This window comes from Bos indicus x Bos taurus, chromosome 6, assembly GCF_003369695.1.
Source record: "Bos indicus x Bos taurus breed Angus x Brahman F1 hybrid chromosome 6, Bos_hybrid_MaternalHap_v2.0, whole genome shotgun sequence".
NCBI classification, from domain to species: Eukaryota; Metazoa; Chordata; class Mammalia; order Artiodactyla; family Bovidae; genus Bos; species Bos indicus x Bos taurus.
The window spans coordinates 30,027,550-30,049,520 of NC_040081.1; the positions used below are offsets into that span (position 1 = coordinate 30,027,550).

Here is a 21,971-nt window from a genome sequence, read left to right on the forward strand (position 1 = left end):
CATATACATAAAACAGATATGTATCACATCCACAACATATAGAATTTATAACATACATATAGATACACACATATATAAAAGAGCTGAATTAAATGGAGAGCCACTCTGAAATGAATGGGCAACAGGTGATACATATGGAAACAATTAAATTGAACCTTAACTCACACCTCACAATATTCAGTTGCAGATGGATTAAGGATATAACAAAACATCATTATGACCTTAGGGTAAGCAAAAGTTAAACAAGCAACTGAAATGTAAGCCATAAGGACTGGAAAATTTTGACTACATTAAAATTGAGAACTTCTGTGGTTAAAAGCTACCATACAAACATAAAATAGACAAACCACAAGTAAGAAGATATTTGCAAAGAATTTAATTGATTGTTTTAAAAATTACTCGTATCCACAACTTGAAAGTATCTTAGTAAGGTAGCATGTTAATCTTGGATGTTAGAAAACATTTAATAAATTTGACAACAGAAAGCACAGGATAGGAAGCAGCATGATGCGAATTATGTTATACTGCTGGTAGGAGTTTGAACTACTTTGGAAAATAGAATGTAATCTTACAGATTTAAAATGCACCTTTTGTGTAACCAAGCAATCTCATGTTCCTTATGCCTGTGCACTGAGGACACAAGCAACCCATAACATCATTTGCTCTAATAGCAAAAATTAAAGAAATAACCATCAACAAATGGCAACTAAACTGTGGTCTACTCACAAAAAGAGTATCACAAAGTAGTGAAAATAAGTGAAATATAGCTTTAGGCACCATAAATAAGTTTTAAACACATAAATTTGAGAAAGGGGAAGTAAAAATATACAACAGCACTGAATGATATTTTTCTAAAGCTCTAAATACACTGTTTAGGGATACACAAGCATACGGCATTAAAAAAATTTGTTTTTAAGTAAGTGAATAATGCAGACAAAACTCAAGTGAGTTTTTATTCAGCTGGAAAGGACAGGAGTAAATGTGACTGAGGAGTACACAGGAGGTTTAAACGGTACTGGTATTACTTTGCTTCATAAATGACTAGCAGATATAAATACATTCACTCTGTCATTCCTTAAAATATATACTTTTAAATACGGAAGAAATGTTTCCTTTTAAAACGTATATCAAAAAACTACAGGAATCAGACAACTTAGTTTCTATAGCTCTGCTCCAACACAAGGGTATTTTCACAAGGCACAAAACCACCTTAAATGTTATTTTACATATCAAATAATTTGCATGAGATATTTTTCCTACCATCATTTCTGCCTTTGACTTTAAGGATTATGTAATTTAATTGCTTTTTCCTTAAATCATTTATATTGTTACAAAGAACCATAATAAAAAAAAAGACTGGCATTTTAATTTGTATTTATTTATACATTTTATCTCCAGTATTCCTGCCTGGAGAATCCCAGGGATGGGGGAGCCTGGTGGGCTGCCGTTCATGGGGTCGCACAGAGTCGGACACGACTGAAGCGACTTAGTAGTAGTAGTAGTAGTATACATTTTATGAAATTATATATCAAGAGTAATGGTCAGTATTCATAAGAAGTAAAAATTCCTGTTTTTTTTTTTTTAATACAAATAATGTGAAGCATGTTCCTGTTTATTCAAAACTACTGTTTGGGTTTTTTACATTTTGTCTTTTTCTGATCCTTAGAGAAAGTTAATGGATACAACCGAAGTACTTACTAAGAATATGAGTAAAATTAAATAGATACCCTGCAGGTAGGATTATAAATTAGAATGACTTGACTGGAAAGAAATTTGGTGTTATATATAAAGGCCTTTATAAAAATATTCAAAGATCTATTCATAAAGATGCTCACTGCAGTATTATTTATAATAAAAAATGGGAAAATATTAAAAAGGAATACTAGTATTTTCTAGTCATTAAAATATTTAGAAGCATAAAGAAAATATTCATAATTTTAAGCAAAATAAAATATAAAATTAAAATGTTAATATCCCTTCTTTAAAATCTAAAAATTATATGATAAAGAGAGATATAAAAATATCAAAATGAAAACAATTAACAGACTTCAAGTAGAGAAATTTTCCTTTTGACTTCTTCCTATGTTTTAAAAAGTTTCTATCAAACACACATTGATTTAATAATAAGTTCTTACAGAACCAAGACACAGCAACATAGTAAATGAATGAATTCTTAACTGTGAGATAGGTGAGCAAGGTTTAAAAGAAAATTTAAATTCTGATGTTTTTTATCTAGATAGCATTAAATACTCTGAATGAAATGATATCAAGACTCCTTTCCAGAACAAAGGATAAACGTATACACAACCAACTGAAGAAGTACATTTGCTGAAGAATTTTCTAATGTAATTGAGGCAAAGAAAAAAAATTGGGCACTTTTGTTTACTGTCAATGAGCAAACTGACACCAAATTTAACTAGAATTAGCCTTCATTTCATAAAGAAAAAACAGAAAGACGGGGGGGGGAGAAGGTACAAAAGGTCCCCAATCGAAGAGTTGGCTTCAATGCCTCTGATGCATCACTACAGAAATTTGCTTTTAACATAAAACAGAGAAGTCTTGTTTTTTAGTTCAGTAAAGTATTTCCAAACATTGCTCTGCTTTTCTGTTGTATAGATATTATAGATTATGAATGTGATTTTTAAAATAACCTTAATATCTCAAAAAAATATTTTAGTACAGAGAATGGTGGGGAGACAGAAATAACAGTTTCAAAAGGGCAACTTTGAGACTTTCAGAAAACAGCTATTAATTTCTAACTGTGGTAATAATATTTGAAACAGATGTCTATCTACTTTCAAATCCAAACTGGATCATAGTTTACACAGTTTAATAAAACTTTAATTAAGGTTCTGCAATAGTGTAAACTGATCAGGTCATGCAACTGAACACTTGCTTAATACTGACATCTCTTCAAGCTCCATTAGTGCTAAACTTAACCAGACTTTTCATAATTCATCCAAGGGAAAATGTCATTCAAATTAATAAATGGATACAATTTATCCTCTTATTTCATTATACAGACTTTTTCTTTTTTAGAAGTATTAGAAATAGAGATGTAAGTATCCCAAATTGAATAAAAAGGGAAGGAAATAACTGTTTCTAAGAGCTTCTTGTTTCTAACTATGCACTTATTTTAATGAGTATCTGTGACTTAAAGTTTTGCATTTGGAAACATTTTGTAAGAAAATCATTTCTCATTAAAATTGACCAATTAGGATCCTCCCTGGTGGTCCAGTGGTTAAGACTGTGCTTCCACTGCATGGGGCACAGGTTCCAACCCTGCTCAGGGAACTAAGATCCCACATGTTGTGCTGCAGCAAAATAAATATTTTAATTAAAAATTGATCTATTAATTCTGTAAATATTCTTCATTCCATTTTCATAGAACAGTCTCATATAGGTACCTCCCAAAGTAGGCTGAGTGTCTGCCACGTAAAGACATCTAAAACAAAGGACAAGAGTGAACATTCATTGAACAATTATTGTATGCCAGGCAGAAGGAAATGGCAACCCACTCCAGTGTTCTTGCCTGGAGAATCCCAGGGGAAGGAGAGCCTGGTGGGCTGATGTCTATGGGGTCACACAGAGTCGACACAACTGAAGTGACTTAGCAGCAGCAGCAGCAGCAGCAGCAGGCAGAGTTCTGGGTACTTCATTTAATTACCACAGCATCCCTACGGAGTCCTACTCCTACTATCCCCATTTTACAGATGAGTGCACTGAATGGAACAGCCAGAATACAAACCTGGGTATCTGACTGCAGAGTCCACTGCAGAGCATCTATGTTGGTTTTAGTCAAAATACAGAAGAGAATTTTTTTCCCATTTCATGTCCTAGAATGTATTTATAAATTAAACAAATGGTAAATTTTTAAAAACCCTAAGGATCCTCACATATTCTCAAAGGGAAAATTTCCATAACTACATGGAAATAAAGAACTAAAGTAAGGAAGGCAATCAATCAATCAACACTGACCTAGCATCTTTTGTGTGCTATATTCCATATTGTGAAACACGAGGAAAATAGAGAAACAAGGCAGCTTTTGGTGAGGATGCTAATTACACTAACAATCCAGGAAACTAGTAATTACTAATTGATGCAGTGCAGAATATTTAGAATGGAAGAGGGTACAAAGTAATGAAAGAAAAGTTACTTCCAGGGGGTATGTATTCATAGAATACATTAATTCTATGCATTAATATACACACACGAGTCCAGGGGGATGGTATTAATAGACTCTTCTGAAAATGAGGCTGTTTGCCAAAGGGAAAAATGCTAGAACAGCATCAGTGTGAGAAATTCATATGTAAAGTGATATATGTTAGCTATAATTTTTTTTTTTTTTACTATTTTTTATTTTCACTCCAACTTCCAAGAAAGAGTCCACATAAAGAGAATTTCCCTTATTCTGCTTCACACTTTCTCATTTTTGATTCAGGAATTTTAGCTTCATGAATTCTAATGCATTCACTATGGACAAAACATTTTCAGCATTACTTAAGAACTTCAACTTTTTCCTTATTTCCCTTAATCTCTTAAGAGCAAACAATTCATGTAAAACAGACAACTCTACAGTTTTCAGTGGAGGCTTCCTGCTTTATATCAACAGCAAATGCTCCAGGATGAACTGTGGGGGCTGTGATTATTTGTTTCCTCAATTTTATTTTACTTTGTTCAGTCACTCAGTCCTGTTCAACTCTTTTCAACCCCATGGACTGCAGCACACCAGGCTTCCCTGTCCTTCACCATCTCCCAGAGCTTGCTCAAACTCATGTCCATTGAGTCAGTGAGGCCATCCAACCATCTCGTCCTCTATCTTATTTTACTTATTTTACTGGGTAAGCATAATTTTCTCAACCTATTTTACTTTATTTGGTAAGTATACCTTTATTTAGCATAGACTCTTTCAACACATACAGACATACTACACAGATTGCACAGAAGTGGGCTGGGATTAAAAACTTGTTATGGATAATCTAGAATATATCACTGAAACCTTGAAACATATAAAAATAACAAATGACTGTTGTATGAAACTATAGTTCTTAAAAGGAAATTACTAATCAACTTGAAAATAATAAGAATGTATCAAGTTGCCTAGACATTTAAAGGCATCTGAATATTAAGTCAATCCTGGAACAATATAAGGAAAGAATATTTTAGAAAGAATAGTACGGGGATTAACTTCTCACAGGGAGAACCAGGTTATCTGCACAACATCTTAAACCTAGTTCAGTCCTGTTTTTATATTTAAAAGGGCTCTAAAAGAGATTACTTAGTATGCAGCCTTTAAAAAACAAAATTAGCTAAAAGGCACAGGGAAACAATCTTTTATCGGTGAAAAGTTATAATCATCAAATCAAATTCATCATATTGCTGGGATGTCCTGCATATTTCTTCTTTTTTAATTTATTTTAATTGGAGGCTAATTACTTTACAATATTGTGGTGGTTTTTGCCATACACTGACATGAATCAGCCATGGGTGTAAATGTGTCCCCCATCCTGAATCCCCCTCCCACCTCCCTCCTGATCCCATCCCCCAGGGTTGTCCCAGTGCACGGGCCTTGAGTGCCCTGTTTCATGCATTGAACTTGGACTAGTGATCTAGTCCACATATGGTAATATACATGTTTCAATGCTATTCTCTCTGCATATTTTATCTCTAGTAAAATTACCCACTATGATCCAGTATGAGCATGTGTGCCCAATTAATTGCTCAAGTTGTGTCCAACTCTTTGCTACCCCATGGACTGTAGCCCACCAGGTTCCTCTGTTCATGAAATTTTCCAGACAAGAATATTGAAGTGGGTTGCCATTTCCTACTCCAGAGGATCCTCCTGACCCAGAGATGGGAACCTGTGTCTCCTGCATTGGCAGGTGGATTCTTTATCACAGCTCTACCTGGAAAGCCCATAATCCAACACAGTCAACTTTTAAACTGAATCTGATTTCTGAACAAAACTATTTTCAACTATTGCTTCAAAGTTCTTAGAAAATAATTCAAAGAATGTATTACAACAGTACTGATTGCAGAGTAACTTCCTATTAACAAAAATTATTTGGGCTTCCCTAGTGGCTCAGACAGTAAAGTGTCTGCCTGCAATGCAGGAGACCCAGAGTCAATTCCTGGGCCAGGAAGATCCCCTGGAGAAGGAAATGGCAACCCACTCCAGTATTCATGCGGGGAAAATCCCATGGACCGAGGAGGTGGGCTACAGTCCATGGGGTCGCAGAGGGTTGGACATGACTGAGTGACTTCACTTTCACTTTCCAAGGGTTTATTTATAAAAGTATATAAAATGGTACACAGTATAATTGTATGATTTATAAGTATCAGTCTCTCATTTGAAGAATTTAAAATACCAAAGGTGAGTAGGTTTGGAAAGAACTTTTGTGAACACTGTTTTGTCTCAGAAATTTAAAAAACTACCTAAAGAAAAAAAAAAAGACACAAAGATGTATTAGTTACAGTGTCTTGCTCTTAAGAAACCTAATGTCACAGTGTAATTATTAACCATAATACGATTTGCCCATCTGAGTTATAGAATCATAGCATTTCAAGCCAGAAAGACCTTAGAGAGCTTGGCCAATCTTTTATTTAACTTATCAGTCTCAGGTTACAAAACTAATTATGGCCTTTCCTGTCTCCCAATTGTGTGCTATTTTCAACAAACTACTTGCTTCTCTCCCCTTGAAAGAGAGAACAGAATTAAAATGCTAAAATGATAATAAATGTATTGAAACATATTACCCTATCTCATCCATTACTGTGATGAAACACTGCAAAATATGAATTATCTGACCTGAGAAATGAGAACACAAAGAAGATCTGAACTATATGAGATTATGAAAGTTAAAGTAAAAAATAATCAACTAGTCCTTCCTTATTATATGGTTTCATAATAAAATTATGAAGGGTTATTCAATGATTTCAGTGGCAGGTAAAATTAAAACAAATAAAAGGAAATACCCTTGACATGCATAACAAGCCTCCAGAATACACAAGGTCACAGAACAGAGGTCGCATCGTTAAATCCAGTAACATGATTTTAAAATAATCTGGATCATTAGTGAAGCAAATATCTGATTATTTATGTTCAACATAGATATAATTTTCCATAATGGAAAAATTATATTTTGGAATATAAAGAGTCACTAAGGAAGCTTTCTCTTTGTTACAAATTATACTATAACTTAATGTTTTTGTGGCCTATACATGCCTTTGGAAAATCAAATGGTGATTACCAGACTAGCAAAAATGTGAGGATTTAACTTATACGTAATATTTATAATATTAACTTTTAAATTTACCATTTCACTTTTAATGCCTAAATCCATTTTAAACTTTGCTTTCCCCACAGCACTTCTGCTCCATGTAAAATATTTTTCAACTAATTATTTTGGAAACTAAAGATTTCTTTAACAACTCTACCTCAGCTAAGCTCTATGGCCACAGCCAACAGACCCCTTTCATTTAAACATGCAAAAAATAAAGGTATTACACTTAAAGAAGAGGTTTTATGATTCTTTGAAAGCCACTGTATTAATTTCATTTTCATTCCAACACAGTCTAATAAAAATAGAGACAAAATATATGTGATATCCCTATTATAGATGATCTAGAGTCCATTTCAATGTTAGAAAAAGTGATTTCAAGATCAAACTCTACTCAAAGGTTTTTATTGTATTTTTAGTGGAAACTTTCTGGTCCCTCCAAATAAGCAGATTTTTGCCAAGCCCCCAAATCCAATGTTTATTATTAGGTTTATATTATGGTGGTTCTTTCAAAATAATTTAAGTTTATTAATGTCATTTCAGATAAACTAATTTTAAATAATTTTCATCATTTGCATCTGTATATTCTTAGCAAACTGCCTGAGCTATTTGGTTTCCCAAATCCACTAAAACATGTCACTACATTTAACCCATGTTAATAACTTCATGTCCCTCTCCCCCTCCCTCACAAAAAAAAAAAAGCACAACACAGAAAAATGTGGATCAAATGGAAGTCAGTTTAAGTAAAAATGTGGTAAGTTTGCTCACAACATCTTCCACATGCAATTTTCTCTCTTACAACTGTGTACAAGTCTCTTCCTTCTTCCAAGAGTCTTTCGAAGCTCTTGGACCACATGGGCTTATCTCTGCTCATCTCTGTACCATCAATAACTAACACATGTCTGGCTCTAAGAGCCCTCCAATATTCAAGTACAGATTTAAAATCAAACAGCCCTATATTAGAATCCCCCACTAACAACTGCCGAACCTCACTATGTCTTAAGTTCCTTCATCTGAAAAATGGAGCTGGCAATCACGATCTCAACCGTGATGAGCCTATTTATTAGCTCACTTTCTGGAACATAGGAAAAACTCAAACATAGTAACCTCTATCTTTTGCCTGCTTATATATAACTGTATTTCAGCCATCCACATTAATGCTAAAATTTCATCTCCTTTATCCTCAGCCCTTCAAATTCTCCCAATATAATGTTATAATTATTCCTTGGCAATTTGGCAAATTTATGAGGTCAATATATGCTAAAGCATAAGGTCACCAAGGAGTTTAGCAAACAATGGTAAGGGGGTGGGGGCTAGCTTTGACTTTTTTAGGGCTAATCATGTCTTGGAATACTAAAAGCTGTATGGAGCCTCAAGGGAGAAACCAGTGAATATAATCCACCCTATTTTTTTTTAAAGCCCTTGACAAGGTACTACCACAAAAGTTATTAGAACTGAGTCATCATAGGATTAGATGAACTTTTAACTGGAGAAACAAAGACGACCGTAAAAAAGAAAAAAAAGACATTATTTTGGCAAGAAAACTAAAAATAGGGAAGGTGCTAGAAGTGGTCTTATTCAACATCTTTTTAAATGATGTAGAAGAGGAAATGTAGATAAAAAATTTTCCAGGATTTCAAAAGATACTAAGTTTTTCCAGTATGTGAGATGCCAAGTCAGTGGGATAACCTACAAGGTTTCTGAAACTTTATGAGTTACTAGGAGGAAGACATCAAATAAGACTTAAAGTGGAAAACTATAGGGTTAGACATGTAAAGGGGGAAGCAGAGAGACTGTACTTCTTAGGATAAATGGGCCTTAGATATCATAAATAGGAGCACAGAAGTCACTGTGTTACTGCGTTCCCACAGCCAACAAAGCTAACAATGGGACTGACATCACTCAAGAACAAAAAACATGCTTTTCCCTCCAATTTAAAACCACAGTTCATTTTTACTTAAAACACTACACACAGATCTAGTCTAACATTCCACCACCTACTGAAGGATGAAAAATTATAATTCTAATTTTACCAAGAAAGAAGGGGAAATAAAGATCTAGAAACTGAGGAAAATCCAAGTGAATAAAAATAAATGATTGAGTGGACCACAGGACAGACCTGTGAAGAAAAACAAGATAGATGAGCATTCTTTCAGTCTGGACAGGTGATGGTTATAAGGAAACACTGAACATGTCAAAACTCAACAGGCTCTGTGTAACAAAGGAAAGTACGGACAAGACATACAGAGCTAAAGAACTGCAGCTGTCAATTCAACTAGAATACAAATATAAAGTCAAGAAGTTACACTGAAGAATTCTCATAAGTTCCAAAAAGAGAGCAATGGTGTGTCTCGAGGAAAACTAAGATATCCGATATAATACAAAATTTTAAAAGTGAAATCATGGAACACCAGTCACACCTTCCCTAACACAGTCCCCAGTGGCATCGCCTAAAGACAGAATAATAGACTGACTCACCGTGGCACCTCATCAACGTGCTCATCGACTTTTCACCCTGTCTTTCCCATGTTACATCTGTTTATGTTCTGCGTTTATTTTTTGATAGTGTATCATCCATGATTTTAAACATCTTTCCCCTTAGAGTAAGACTCAGGTTATCTCTGACACATATGGCATGAAGTTTATCCATACTGCATAAATATTTAACAATTCCATTTGTAAAAAAGACATTATTCACAAACTGAAGATGTAAAATATTATTGTTAAACTGCATTATACCTTCCAGGGTTAGGAGAAATGAGCCAAAAAAGGAATCTATGGTCTCATGGTAAGTCAGCTGCATGCTAGTAAGTTATTAGAAAAACATCTAAGAATGCTTAATAACACCTTTCAAACCACAATTATAAATACATAAAATCTCAAATAAAAGAGGAGCTAGATAGTATCTGATAAAAACCTATACAAACATCTATAAGTGCATTATATCAAAGAAATGCATAAACGAATGAAAACTGTAGATTCAAGCCATATCTAGCAATACATTTCATATGTTTGGGCCATTTTTAACTTTAGCCACTAGAATCCATTTCTTTAAATGTTTCAAGCATGGACATTTCATAAAAATAGTATGAGTGAAATTATATAATAAGTAATTTCATAAAATAAAAATTCATCTCGCTATTACTATCATTTCCATAACATTATTATAGTATTTTAAGATTATGTCTACAGAATACCAAGTCATCATTCCAATTATACTAACTCAGTCAAAACTCCAATCAGAGGATGGAAAAGTCAGAAAGGGTCGTGAAAATACTCTAATGGAGATTAAGGATCATAGAAATGAGAATGTTTTAATCCCCTCTGGCTCAGGAAAAGTAGAGGAAACAGTATTTCCAAATCAAGTGCAAAACTGAGAAAAAGTAAAGGGGGGAGGCACGACTGGGACAGTGGAGAGTAGGAGAGAACAGAAATGAGCGTGCGTGTATTCACAGACCTGAGGAGACAACGAGCTGCGATTCCAACACACAGATCATTGTAGATACTGGCAAAGGTTTTTTGCTATTGTTTTTGTTTTGTTTTTTAAAGTTAAATATGCTTTAAATATCTTTAAACTCCTAAGTAGGAAGTATTCAAGAAATAAAGGTATTATGTCATAGCCCTGGTTCAAGCATATAAAACACACCGCCGTGCTCTTGATGCCGAAGGATAAATTTTTCAGTTAGAAGAATCTGAAACTTCAGTTTTTCTGAGCAATTTTCAAATTCTTCATGACTCTGTGAAATAACAATCTAAGAGAATGCAGAAAATGCAGTACAGAAAATGTAGGCACATCTTTGATGTGCTTAAAGTACAGACTGTTTCAAGGCAATGTATTTACAAGAAGTTTTAGATTTTCTGCTATTTTTAGAAACAATAACACCTGTTTTTCTTAGTAAAAGGTGTCAAAACAAACTGGAAGACATTTTTGGAAGAAGTTAATTTATATATGACTTTATCTCAGCTTTAACATAGTCTATGGAATGCTAAAAATGATTTAAAAATTTAGATAATTTTAAGTTATATGATTAGGAATTGCTTATATTGTCTTTACTTAACAAGCAACCATACATTATTCCATAAATATGCATAATTATGGAGTAGGAAATGCCTAATTTGCCTACAAAAATTGGGAGAGTTTGACGACTGAAGCAAGGAGTGAATCACATCCACTGAGAATTACTAAAAAAAACATAATCAAACATAAATGCCACAGAACACAAAGATCATTTTCCAAATTGGTTCCAGAAACAGCTCCTAGGTAAATTTCCATGAAAAGCTAATTTAATTCAATTAAACAGTATAGCATGGTTTTCTTCTTCAGAAAGAATTTAAACATTTTCATTTGCTACAGATGTTAAAGATAAGTGTTTTAAAGCATGATTGAGTTAATCTTGAGATAAAGATTCAAAACTGTTGAAATATTTTGAATGGGAAAGGACTTACTGAACAGACATATTTTAACCACAACAGCATCCCTCACTTAATAAAGTACATAGAGTAAAACTTACAACATTTAGTATTTTTTACATCTTTACATTATGTACTGACATACAGATGCAACATTGTTTCTCACTTAAAATATAAAATTACAAGACAAGATAAAACAGAGAACCACACATTAGTATATTATTAGAATCCTACAACTCAAACATGCAATGGAAGGAAGAAAGTATCATTTAAAAATTGAGTAACGGTTACATTTATCCTGGAATAATTCAGGTTTCCCTGTATAACTTTTCCCAGTTAATCTCAACATTATATAAGTTCACTCAGGCACTCAGGATGACTAAGTACTGCCTCCAAAGCAGCCTGGTCATGGGTTCTGGTGTGTCCATCTGGCTGCCGGCTAGAACACTGGAATGACTCATAAATGAAGCAACCTGAGGTCACCTACTCCAGGTCTCTTAAACAGAACTGCCAGCTGCTTACCAGGTGGTTCCAATTTCCGAGAATACTTAAAATGAGAAACTCGTTCTAGATACACCATTTTATTTTCATATTGTCTCTGGCCACAAACTGGGGAGGTAAGGAAGGAAGCTCTTTTGAAATGTAGATTACCAATCATCTGAAGGCCAGAAGTCATTACACGTCTGGGATTGAGAATAATATATAAAGTAAAGTGAAAAAAAAAAAAAGGCAAGACACAAAACCATATTATACTATACTCTTAATTATATTAAAAAAAAAAAAAAAAAGAAAGAGACCCCAAAAGTTAATAAGCTATCTGTGTGGTAGAAAAGAGTGGTTTTAACTGTTAGAATTCTCTGTACTTCCCAAGTTCACTTCAAGGAATATGCATTCTTTATTAGAAAAATAAAACAATTAGTAGATTTTTAGAAGACTGTAAACCTTGGCTCTGTGAGCCCCAGAGGCCCTGAGTATACTTACATCTATACAGGCAGAAAGTCTTTCTCTTGGTAATGAAGAAAATCATTCATTTTACCTTTAAAAAGAAAAAGGGGGAAAGGAAGGGGAACAAGAACTGGATTCCCACTCTTTTAACAAGTGTGACAGGTAGAGGAACAAGTCCCATCTCTCAGGAGACAACAGATTGGTGAAATATTTAGCCAATTATTTGTATCAATTTTTCCAAAAGTTTGTTCTGAGGAACATTTGTCCAATGATATATGCTGGGATAAATATAAGCCCCAAGGTCAAAACACCCCTTGTGGGGATGGTCACAATGCACATTAGCATAATTAAGGCTCACACAAGGCTTCAGTTTAAACATATCAGCAACTCCCAGACTTCTCTGATCATTCATTTACTTATTGAATGCCTCTGTGGTGTTTATTATGTACCTGACATTGTTCTAAACACTTTACAAATATTCACTATTCTAATCCTCAAACCGAGGACATAATCATTATTATTGCCATTTCCATCTTACAGATAATGAAGCTGAAACACAGAAGGTTCAGCAACTTGTTAAAGGCCACACATCTATTAAGTGACAGAAAAAGGCAGTCAAACTCCAGAGCCCTCACAGTTCAGCAGTAGGCTAGGCTGCCACCCACGTGACCCTTCTTGAGCTATACAACCTGACATCCCAAAAACCTCTGTTCCATCGGAACATATCATGAAAACAACGCAATCAACTAAAATACACTAGTATATGTAAACTGTGTATCTGAATTAGTTGGATAAACTCATAGTGCTTCGAACTCCAATTTCTCACTGAATACGTGATGAGATAGAAATAACTTGCCATGGTGTTTGACCTAAAAATTTCAAGAATTGCTAAACAAGAGAAATTTGGTTAGACTGTTTTTGCTCTCTGTGGTCACTGAATAAATCACAAACTTGATTGGTAAATATAATGTTGAGTTTTTTACTTCTTGTCTCCTCCCCAGTCTTCAATCCAAGTAAGGACAAACATCTGCCTTTTTGTACCTACGCTGAGTACAGTGCATTGTTCTAAGTTCTAAGTAGCAACTCTGTAAGTATGTACCATGTTAATAAATGAATAAAAGAGTGAGTGAAACCAAAGCACATATGTGAAAATTTACAGACTATAAAGCAAAGAATTGCAACCAATAAACTGGTTGAGAAAAAAGTATTTATATAAGAACAGTGTAAGTTTTCCGTGTCACTGTTGCATGGATAGAAAAGTAAATTTGGTGGAAAGTGGGTGTCCAACAAGGTAAGGGAGTTGACTGCTCTTATCAATTGAAGAAGGCTCCGAAAAGGAGGCAGCTTTTCAGAAGCTAATCAACAGAAAACAGGACCTTAATCATTACAAATTTCTGAAAAATTGAAGAGGATTTATTTGCAAACAATTTAATAAGGTATAGGTGCAGTGTAAAAGAACCTGAAGGATAGTGCAATAAATCAGGGGCATAAAAACAGAGGAGCTAACTCCAGAGATTATTGGAGTCCTGAGAAAGAAACTGACACAGAGAAGACTAGCTGAAAGCAGAAGTGACATTCTGAGCAGAGACACAGGCAGCCCAGGCTGATCCATCAACTTGGAGCACACCAAAGAATCAATACCCGTTTCTCTACCCTTGTCCCTCTAATCTTTCTCCGGAGGTCCCCAGCGACATAAGCCATCTGGAAATCAACACAGTTCAGCCAGGTATTATCCTGGACAGAGGACATAAAGTAAAAGGGTTGATAGCAGACCTGGAGAGGCAGACAGAAGGCACTTCACACAGAAGCCAGTGGCTATAATGCAAGAGGTTTTAGCAAAATGAAGTTAGACAGGAAGAGAGGACATTCAGATACAGAAGAGACAGCTTAACTGAAAAGAATCTAAAGAAACAGTGAAGTGGAATTGCTAGATACAACCAACCAACTTGCCTGTAAGCCCATCTGAGCAGAACACACTTGTTAACAAAAGGATTTAGGGATAATCCCCCATTATGTGTACCAGTGTGGCTAAATGCTTATTGGACAACAGCAGAACAGTAAGTAGCTTGTTTCCAGAAAAGATACTGATGATAATTTAATATCTTTTACAGATGGTTGTAAACTCTTTTAGTTAGATAAAACTCACTGATCTCTATCAAGAGATTAATTTAGACAAAGGCACCATCATTACAGACCTCCTTGGAATCACCTCAGATTCATAAATCAACAAATTAACGAATGACAGATGTGTCTGTACTTGTTTAAACCCGTATCTATCTAACTGCTATAAAAATGACTAAAATGTTTATCTTAAGACAGCCAGGCAAGAAATCTTATAGAGAGATATATTGGATTGTATCTCTTTTCCTTCAGCCAGTAAGTAAATGCAAACTGCAGAAAAATCATTTCCAAACTTGCTACTTATTACCTTGTAAGCTGAAGGCACATGCAGCCATATACTTGTTGAAAGACAGAAAAAATAAAGTCAGAGGAATCAAAACTAGGGGTCTCTAGTAGATTGCATCCAACGGCATTCCACACGTATTTACTGAATGTTTACTGTATGCTCTTTGCAAAGGCTGGGGTATGACAGATGAGACCTAAATCTAAAATGTGGACTTCACAGTGAAGTCTTTCAAGAAGCAGACAAAGTTTTCAAAGCTGAGGGGCAGAAAAATATGACACACTAACATGATCAGAGAAATTCCAACTTGCTTCCTTTCGTTTGTAACCGGAACACAAACTTGATGTATACTGAAGTGAAGAGAGGTTAGCTGAGCATCCCCAGGAAGTCCAAGGCTCACTCTGAGTCTGAAAGAACCCCGCCACAACACTTCCCAATGCATTCTGCAGCCTTGGAGTCAAGAAGCTTGCTTCCAGCCCAGGACATATTTGAAGGTCTTGAGGTGACATGAAGTTTCCCTGGTGGCTCAGATGGTAAAGAAACTGTATGTAATGCAGGAGACCTGGGTTCAATCCCTGGGTTGGGAAGATCTCCTGGAGAAGGGAATGGCAAACCACTCCAGTATTCTTACCTGGAGAATCTCATGGGCAGAGAAGCCTGGGGATCTACAGTCAATGGGGTCTCAGAGTCAGACATGACTGAGCAACTAACATTTTTCAAAGAGGTGACATGTGGGAACTGTGAGGTACTAAGGTCTGCAATTTCAAAGCAAAAGCAACTACTGAACCAGTGGACTGCTGCAGTATAGACCAATGGTGGGGGCAGGAGAGTGATGAGTGGATGGAGGCCACACATTATGACTCATGATTCAACCCAGCGACTCTTACTCAGTGATAAGAACAATGTCGGATCAATCTCTCAGGGTTCCACCCTTGGCCAAACCACCAAACTCAGCCAGATCTTTCTCACAGCTTTCTGCATCATCTTCAGACATGCTTGCTCACACTACAGTCACATTCATTCAATTCTGTTTAAAATCCTCCTGGGTAGGTCAATAAAATGTACTTTGAATAAAATGCATACTTTTTAACACCACCCTGGCAATCTCTCTGACCTCATTTCTACCATTTCCCCTGACTGCCAGGGTGCCCAGCCTGCTGCTGCTATAGTGAAAGCCTTATGATTCCCAGAAGTTCACTGACAGAAGTTCTCCCAGATCTTCACTGGGCTGGCTCTTTCCTGTTTGGAAACATCCTTAAAGAGGCCTTCCTTGACCACCTCACACCAAGCAGCCCCAGTCACTGAACTATCATATCACCCTGCCTTATTTTCATAATGGCAATTTATACCACTGAAAATTATCTTATGTGCTTGTTTATAATTCACTGTTTTCACTCTCTACAATGAGAGTTCAATGACAGCAAGGGTCTTATGTCTCTCTTGGCTGCAATGTCCCGAAGTATACAGTAATGCCAGGCACAAACATTTAAGTAAAAATGAATGTAATTAAGATGATTAGCATGTATGTGGATGTTCTAAAATTCATGAAAACAGATTATTGCTGGATGTAAACCATGAATTACTTTTTAATTTTTATTTTATATTGGAGTATAGCCAATTAACAATGTTGTGATAGTTTCAGGTGGACAGCAAAGGTCGTTTTTAATACTAAAGATGAACTTTAAAAATAATCAGAAGTAATATACAATGTCCCTCTTTTCCACTCCAAATCTTCATTTTTCTCTCCAGACTACCCCTAAAAAGTTTCCATTTTCCTTAGTTTTAATTATTAATTCAGTGTGAATGACTTTTAAATCTCTATGTCTAGCTCTGGCCCCTTCCTCTCCCTGAATTCTGGCCTGCCTCTATATACTGCAACACTTCTACTTCAATTTCTGCCATCACATCACATTTGGCATATGGAAACCTGAAATTAGTATCCTTCAGGCAAACGCAGTTTCTCCTTCTACTCTTAACACTTTTATCAACCATCCTTCAGATACCCAGAATTAAAACCCAGAAATGATCTTGATCATTAAATTGAAGAACTGGAAGGAAGATTGGAAAACATCAAGTGAAGCGGTCTTCAAGATTTTTTTTAAAACTGTGTTAGCCTTCTTTCAAACAAAAGCTCACAGAGAAGTCTGATATGTAAAACAGATGAATCTGCAGTTGTTCTGGGAGTTCAACTGGTGGTCTCTGAAGAGACTTCAAAAAGAGCCCTTAATCTGGTCCAAACTTCCTTTCTTTTCTCCTCGGCCCTCTTCAACATACACACTGGAAGTTACAGAGGAGACAGTTTAAGTCCAAAGAGCTTAAATCATCTTTGCAGGTAGAAATAATCAGTCTGCACAAGCTGACACAGCATCCAAAATAATGCTTAACACCTAAGAGCACTTAGGCAATGTTCTGAACGATTACCTCCATGCATATGTAGAATATGATTGTAAGTTATTGCAAATTGATACATTTCAGACATGACTCTTATTGGTTTGCCTGAGAAAGAATCTTCAGAGTTTAAGTAACTGTTTGCTTCTAATAACAGACAGATATACTCATTTCAAGTGGAAAAAGCCCGGCATGAGTCCAGTAAAAAAAAAAAAAAAAAACTGTGGCACAGTGAATATAAGGTCTCAGTTCTATGGCCCACGTGACTTCACTGTCTAGTTCTGAGCATGGTTTTCAAATTCTTTGGGGCTTGTCTGCTTCAATGTTAATATTAACGTGTGGTGAGATGCTCTTGAGGACTCAACCCTCAGTCTATGCTCTATTATACCATGCTAAAGTATTTCCCTGGAGCTACCCCATCTACAAAATGTAAGCATCACAAGTTAGAGACAAATTGGAAGAGAACAAATCATTCTCGAAGGATTTTTTGACTGTCATGTGGCAGGTACTGTGCTGGGCCATCTGAAACCCAGAGAAGCTAAGAAAAGGACAATATCCCATCTCAGAGAGGCAGAGATAAGGTGGCTTAAAAAAATTAGGGAAGGCTGTGCTAGGTTGGAGTAGATGAAAACTGATTTTAGATTTAAATAAATATGAGTGCTGAGGAAAACTGAAGGGCACTCTATGTATCCCCCTCAAAAAAAATCACATTTTAAACTGCCTTATTCTTTTACGTAAATAATACAATCAGTATTTACTGTAACAAAAATAAGTTATCAGGCCATCTCACACAGTTTTCAAAGTTTATGAAGAAAAAAATAAGTCAATTTCTTTTTGATAAATCTTTAACAACTAGAACATTCTGAAGGGCATATATGAACACACCATGAGTAGAGGCAGCACGTCACTCAGGAGCACGGATCTAACAGGCAATTTCAGACAACCCTGCCCAGGCTGAACGCTGTGTAGCACCTGGCAGACAAGGTGGCAAAGCCCCTATAAATAGTGATGATTCACTAACATGACATAAATCAAGACTTTAACTCACCAAAAACTAACATTTTGATTTAAAATCACAAGTCAGTGCCATTAAAATTCATCAACAGACCCCAGCACATGAGTAATGAGATCATATCAACTCATATCTTGTGACCAAAAGGAAAAGGTGGTTTTTCTAAATGGTAATTCAGATTGGACAAATAACACACTGTATCAAGTTTTGTAGCCCTAGGCCATATTTTGCTAAAAACAAAGGTACATTATGCATGACTAAAGAAAACAGTGAAAATCAGAGCAATTAATTTCCAGCTATGTTTCCCATAAAAATTTTTAAAAAACCATCACTGCTATGATTTGCTTATAGCATGCAATCTTTTTTTTTTTTCTTCTTTGGCATCGTACAATGATCTAAGTGTGTAATAACTTGCATATTTCACTAAGATGTAATATCCTTCAAAACATCCTTGTAGTGAAAGTTTTCCAAAGAAATTATTGATCTCTGGAATGTCTCGTGTTTTAAAAGGACTGACAAATCCTTTTCTATTTTATTTGCAGTTAGAAATAATTCTTCTTGATCACTAGAGTGTAAAGAGGTATAAGAGTACAAAGACTGAATATTTTCTTAAAGACAAATGTCTCAGTTGACACAGGACATTTCCCATGATTTTCCCAAAACAATAATTAGGAGAGCTGTCACTAGGATCCTAAAAAAAGTATGTAAGAAAAACAGTTATTAGTTGGCAACAGTTTAGGACAGGGAGAAATTTCCTTAAGCGCTCTTTCAAATTATTTTCAAATACTTGTTAGCTAACTCCTCTCGTTACTGATGGAGCCTCTTGTGTTTCTCTCCAGAATCTAGGAGCCTTTTCTCAGGTGGATCTGCTTCACTGTGGATACATCTGATACATTCTCTTTATATGTCAGGGGCAGTAAGCAGCTCTCTTCTGTTTTCTTTCACTGGCACCTTTGTGTCTGCTCTGTCACTGACCTCACCTTGGTGAGAAGGAAACTAAGAACAATTCCTAATAACTCAAGGAAACCAGTGTTCTCATTCCGTGGAGAACAAATTGGAAGGGTCCAAGACCCAGATGAAGAGGTGCGGCTCAAAAGGAATAAGGCATCACACCAGACAACTTCCAGAGGATCTTCTCTGTGTCAAATAATCCGAACACCGCAAGGGACTGACAAATACGGAGCCCTGACAGAAACGGGAGAGTAGATGGATGGGTGCGGAGAGGAGAGAGTGAGACAAGGGGCAGAAAGTCAGCCTCTAAATGAGAGAGGCAAAAGTCTGGGAGGCTGGGTGGAAGATAAAGCGATAGGCAGGGTCACACTGAGAAACAGAAAAGACGATGACAAGAAAGAAACAGGGGGAAAGAGAGTGTGTGGGTGGGGAGAGGAAGAAAGAAATAGAGGGAGAATGGAAGGAAGAAGGCAGAGAAACATTGAGAACTTGTAAGAGAGCAACAGACAGGAAGAGGGGCCCCAGGGGCAGTGTCGCCAGGTCCCAGGCGACTGGACCGGCCCACTGCGCACTTTCTCCCGCCGCAGGCTGTCTCGGGAGGCAGCCGGGGCAGGTGGCTCCACACGGAGCTGGGGCCCCCAAGTCCAGTCTCGGCGGGCTCGGCGCCTCCAGCGGCGGCTAGGTTCCCCCGGTCTCCCCGACTCCAGGGTTGCCCTCCCGCCCGCCATCCCTCCGCTCCCTGGGCGCACAGGTCCCGACTCCCCGCCTCGGTGCGTCCCTCCTTCCCGACCCCGAGCACGTGTCCCACCCGCAGCCGCCTCTGCCCCCGGACTGAGGCACTGGGGCCGGGCATCCCGGCAGAGCCGCCCGCGCACAAAGCCCCCTGGGCGGCCGCCGCCGCCCCCACGGCGTGCGGCTAGCTCTCCGCTCATCGGCGAGCCCGCCCAGCCCTGCGCCCGGGTGCGGCCCGTCCCGCACCGCCTTCAGCCCGCCTGATCGCGCCGGCTTGGCTCGGCTCGGCTCCACGGCCCCCCGCACGCGAGCTGGGCTCCCGCCCTCCGGTCCTCTGCCCGCGCGCGCCTTACCCGCCGCCGCGCCCCGGCACTGGCGTCCTCGGCGCCGCCGCCCCGCAGTCCCGGGTCCCCGCCCGTCTCGGCGCCCCGCAGGCCCGCGCCCACTCCGCGCCCCGCGCACGGCCGCGCCGTCAACTTCTGGCCGCCGTGGCCGCTCTGCCGCCGCCTCGGGACTTTTTTTTTTTTTCCTCTCTCTCTAGCTCCTCTGCTGCCTCTGGAATTTTTTTTTTTTTTTCACTTGCCCTCTCCAGCTCCCACTAGTGATTGGAGCCTGAGAGCCAAGTACTTAGCGGAGGGATTACACTTCTCGACGCACTTGGAGCTGCCCCAGCGCCGCCGCCTGTGTCTGGAAGGGCGAGCGGACTTGGGGAGCCGGCTGCCTCCCGCCCTTCTACTGCCCCGCATCCCCTGAATCGAGGCGGGGCACTTCCCAGCTCGGTCTGCTTCTCAGAGCCTCACCTCGGCTTCAATCACAGATGCTTTCTCGGTCATGTGTAAGAAGGGGTTTTTTAAAAAAAAAAAAAAAAAAACAAGTTTGAGGAACAAAGGTGGGATTACTGTACACTGAGAGCTTGGAAGGGGCTCCCGAAACTGATCTAGCGCAGTGGACTGAAACTCATCAAGGCCATTGACACTTTGGAGAAGTTGATAAAAACTTTAGAACACCTCGTAAAAAGTACACTTACACGGCAAATTATGCCTGCAGTTTTGGACGAGGAGTGTAGGAACCCTGAAACAGGTGGGCCTCCTAGGGAAAAGAAATATTTCCTTTCTTCACCTATTTTAAAATTGTCAAAAACAAAAAAGGAAACATCTTCCATTTGTATTTGATGAAATTTTACAATCAGCATGTTTACTTCAGGAAAGTATGTAACTTCTTTACTTTGTTATTTCCTTGCTAAATCTTTAAGTGTTGAAGTATTTTCTAAGGAGGTAAATATAAATTAAGCTAGTCTTTCAGGAACCTTGGGGATAAGAGTTAACTTTTTAAAATCAGCTATTTTGTCCACAGTATTTTCCAGGGAGACATCTAATAACTTCCAAATACTTTTTTCCTCCCAGTGTCTTTCAGTTATTTACCCTCCAGAATTAATTTCCTCCTTTTGTAAAATTTTTCCATCTTCCATATATATTGATAAACCTTCTCTAGGCACCAAGGGTGTGATTCAAATCATTTAATACCATTTCACTCTGATGTAGTTTTCCAACTTTTTTCATATGTCTCTATTGTCTAATTCTTAGCCTACCATTTTCTTTTCACCTCCTCCCTTTTCTTAAATTATTCCCATTAAATGATTTTATGCTAAACATTAAATACAATCCTTTGAACTTATAAGAATTTCAACTATATATAAATACATTTTATGCAACTCCCACTCAAGAGCAGGTGATGTATCATCCAGGATACATCCATGATACATCCTGGATGTATCATCCAGGCATGTATTGATGAGCCTGTAAAATGTAGGCATATTTTCCCCAAAGACATGTTAAGGTCCCCACAGAAG

At 37.4% G+C, this 21,971-nt stretch overlaps 1 protein-coding gene across 1 annotated transcript in view; it reads right to left on the reverse strand.

Moving 5' to 3' along the window:
* BMPR1B (bone morphogenetic protein receptor type 1B) overlaps positions 1–20,516 on the reverse strand; it is a 448,576-nt gene extending 428,060 nt beyond the window's left edge. Inside the window, exon 1 of the mRNA XM_027544024.1 lies at positions 20,476–20,516. The gene's annotated coding sequence lies outside the window, so the exon portion shown is untranslated. The remainder of the gene's footprint in view (positions 1–20,475) is intronic.
* Between the last annotated feature and the right edge of the window lie 1,455 nt (positions 20,517–21,971).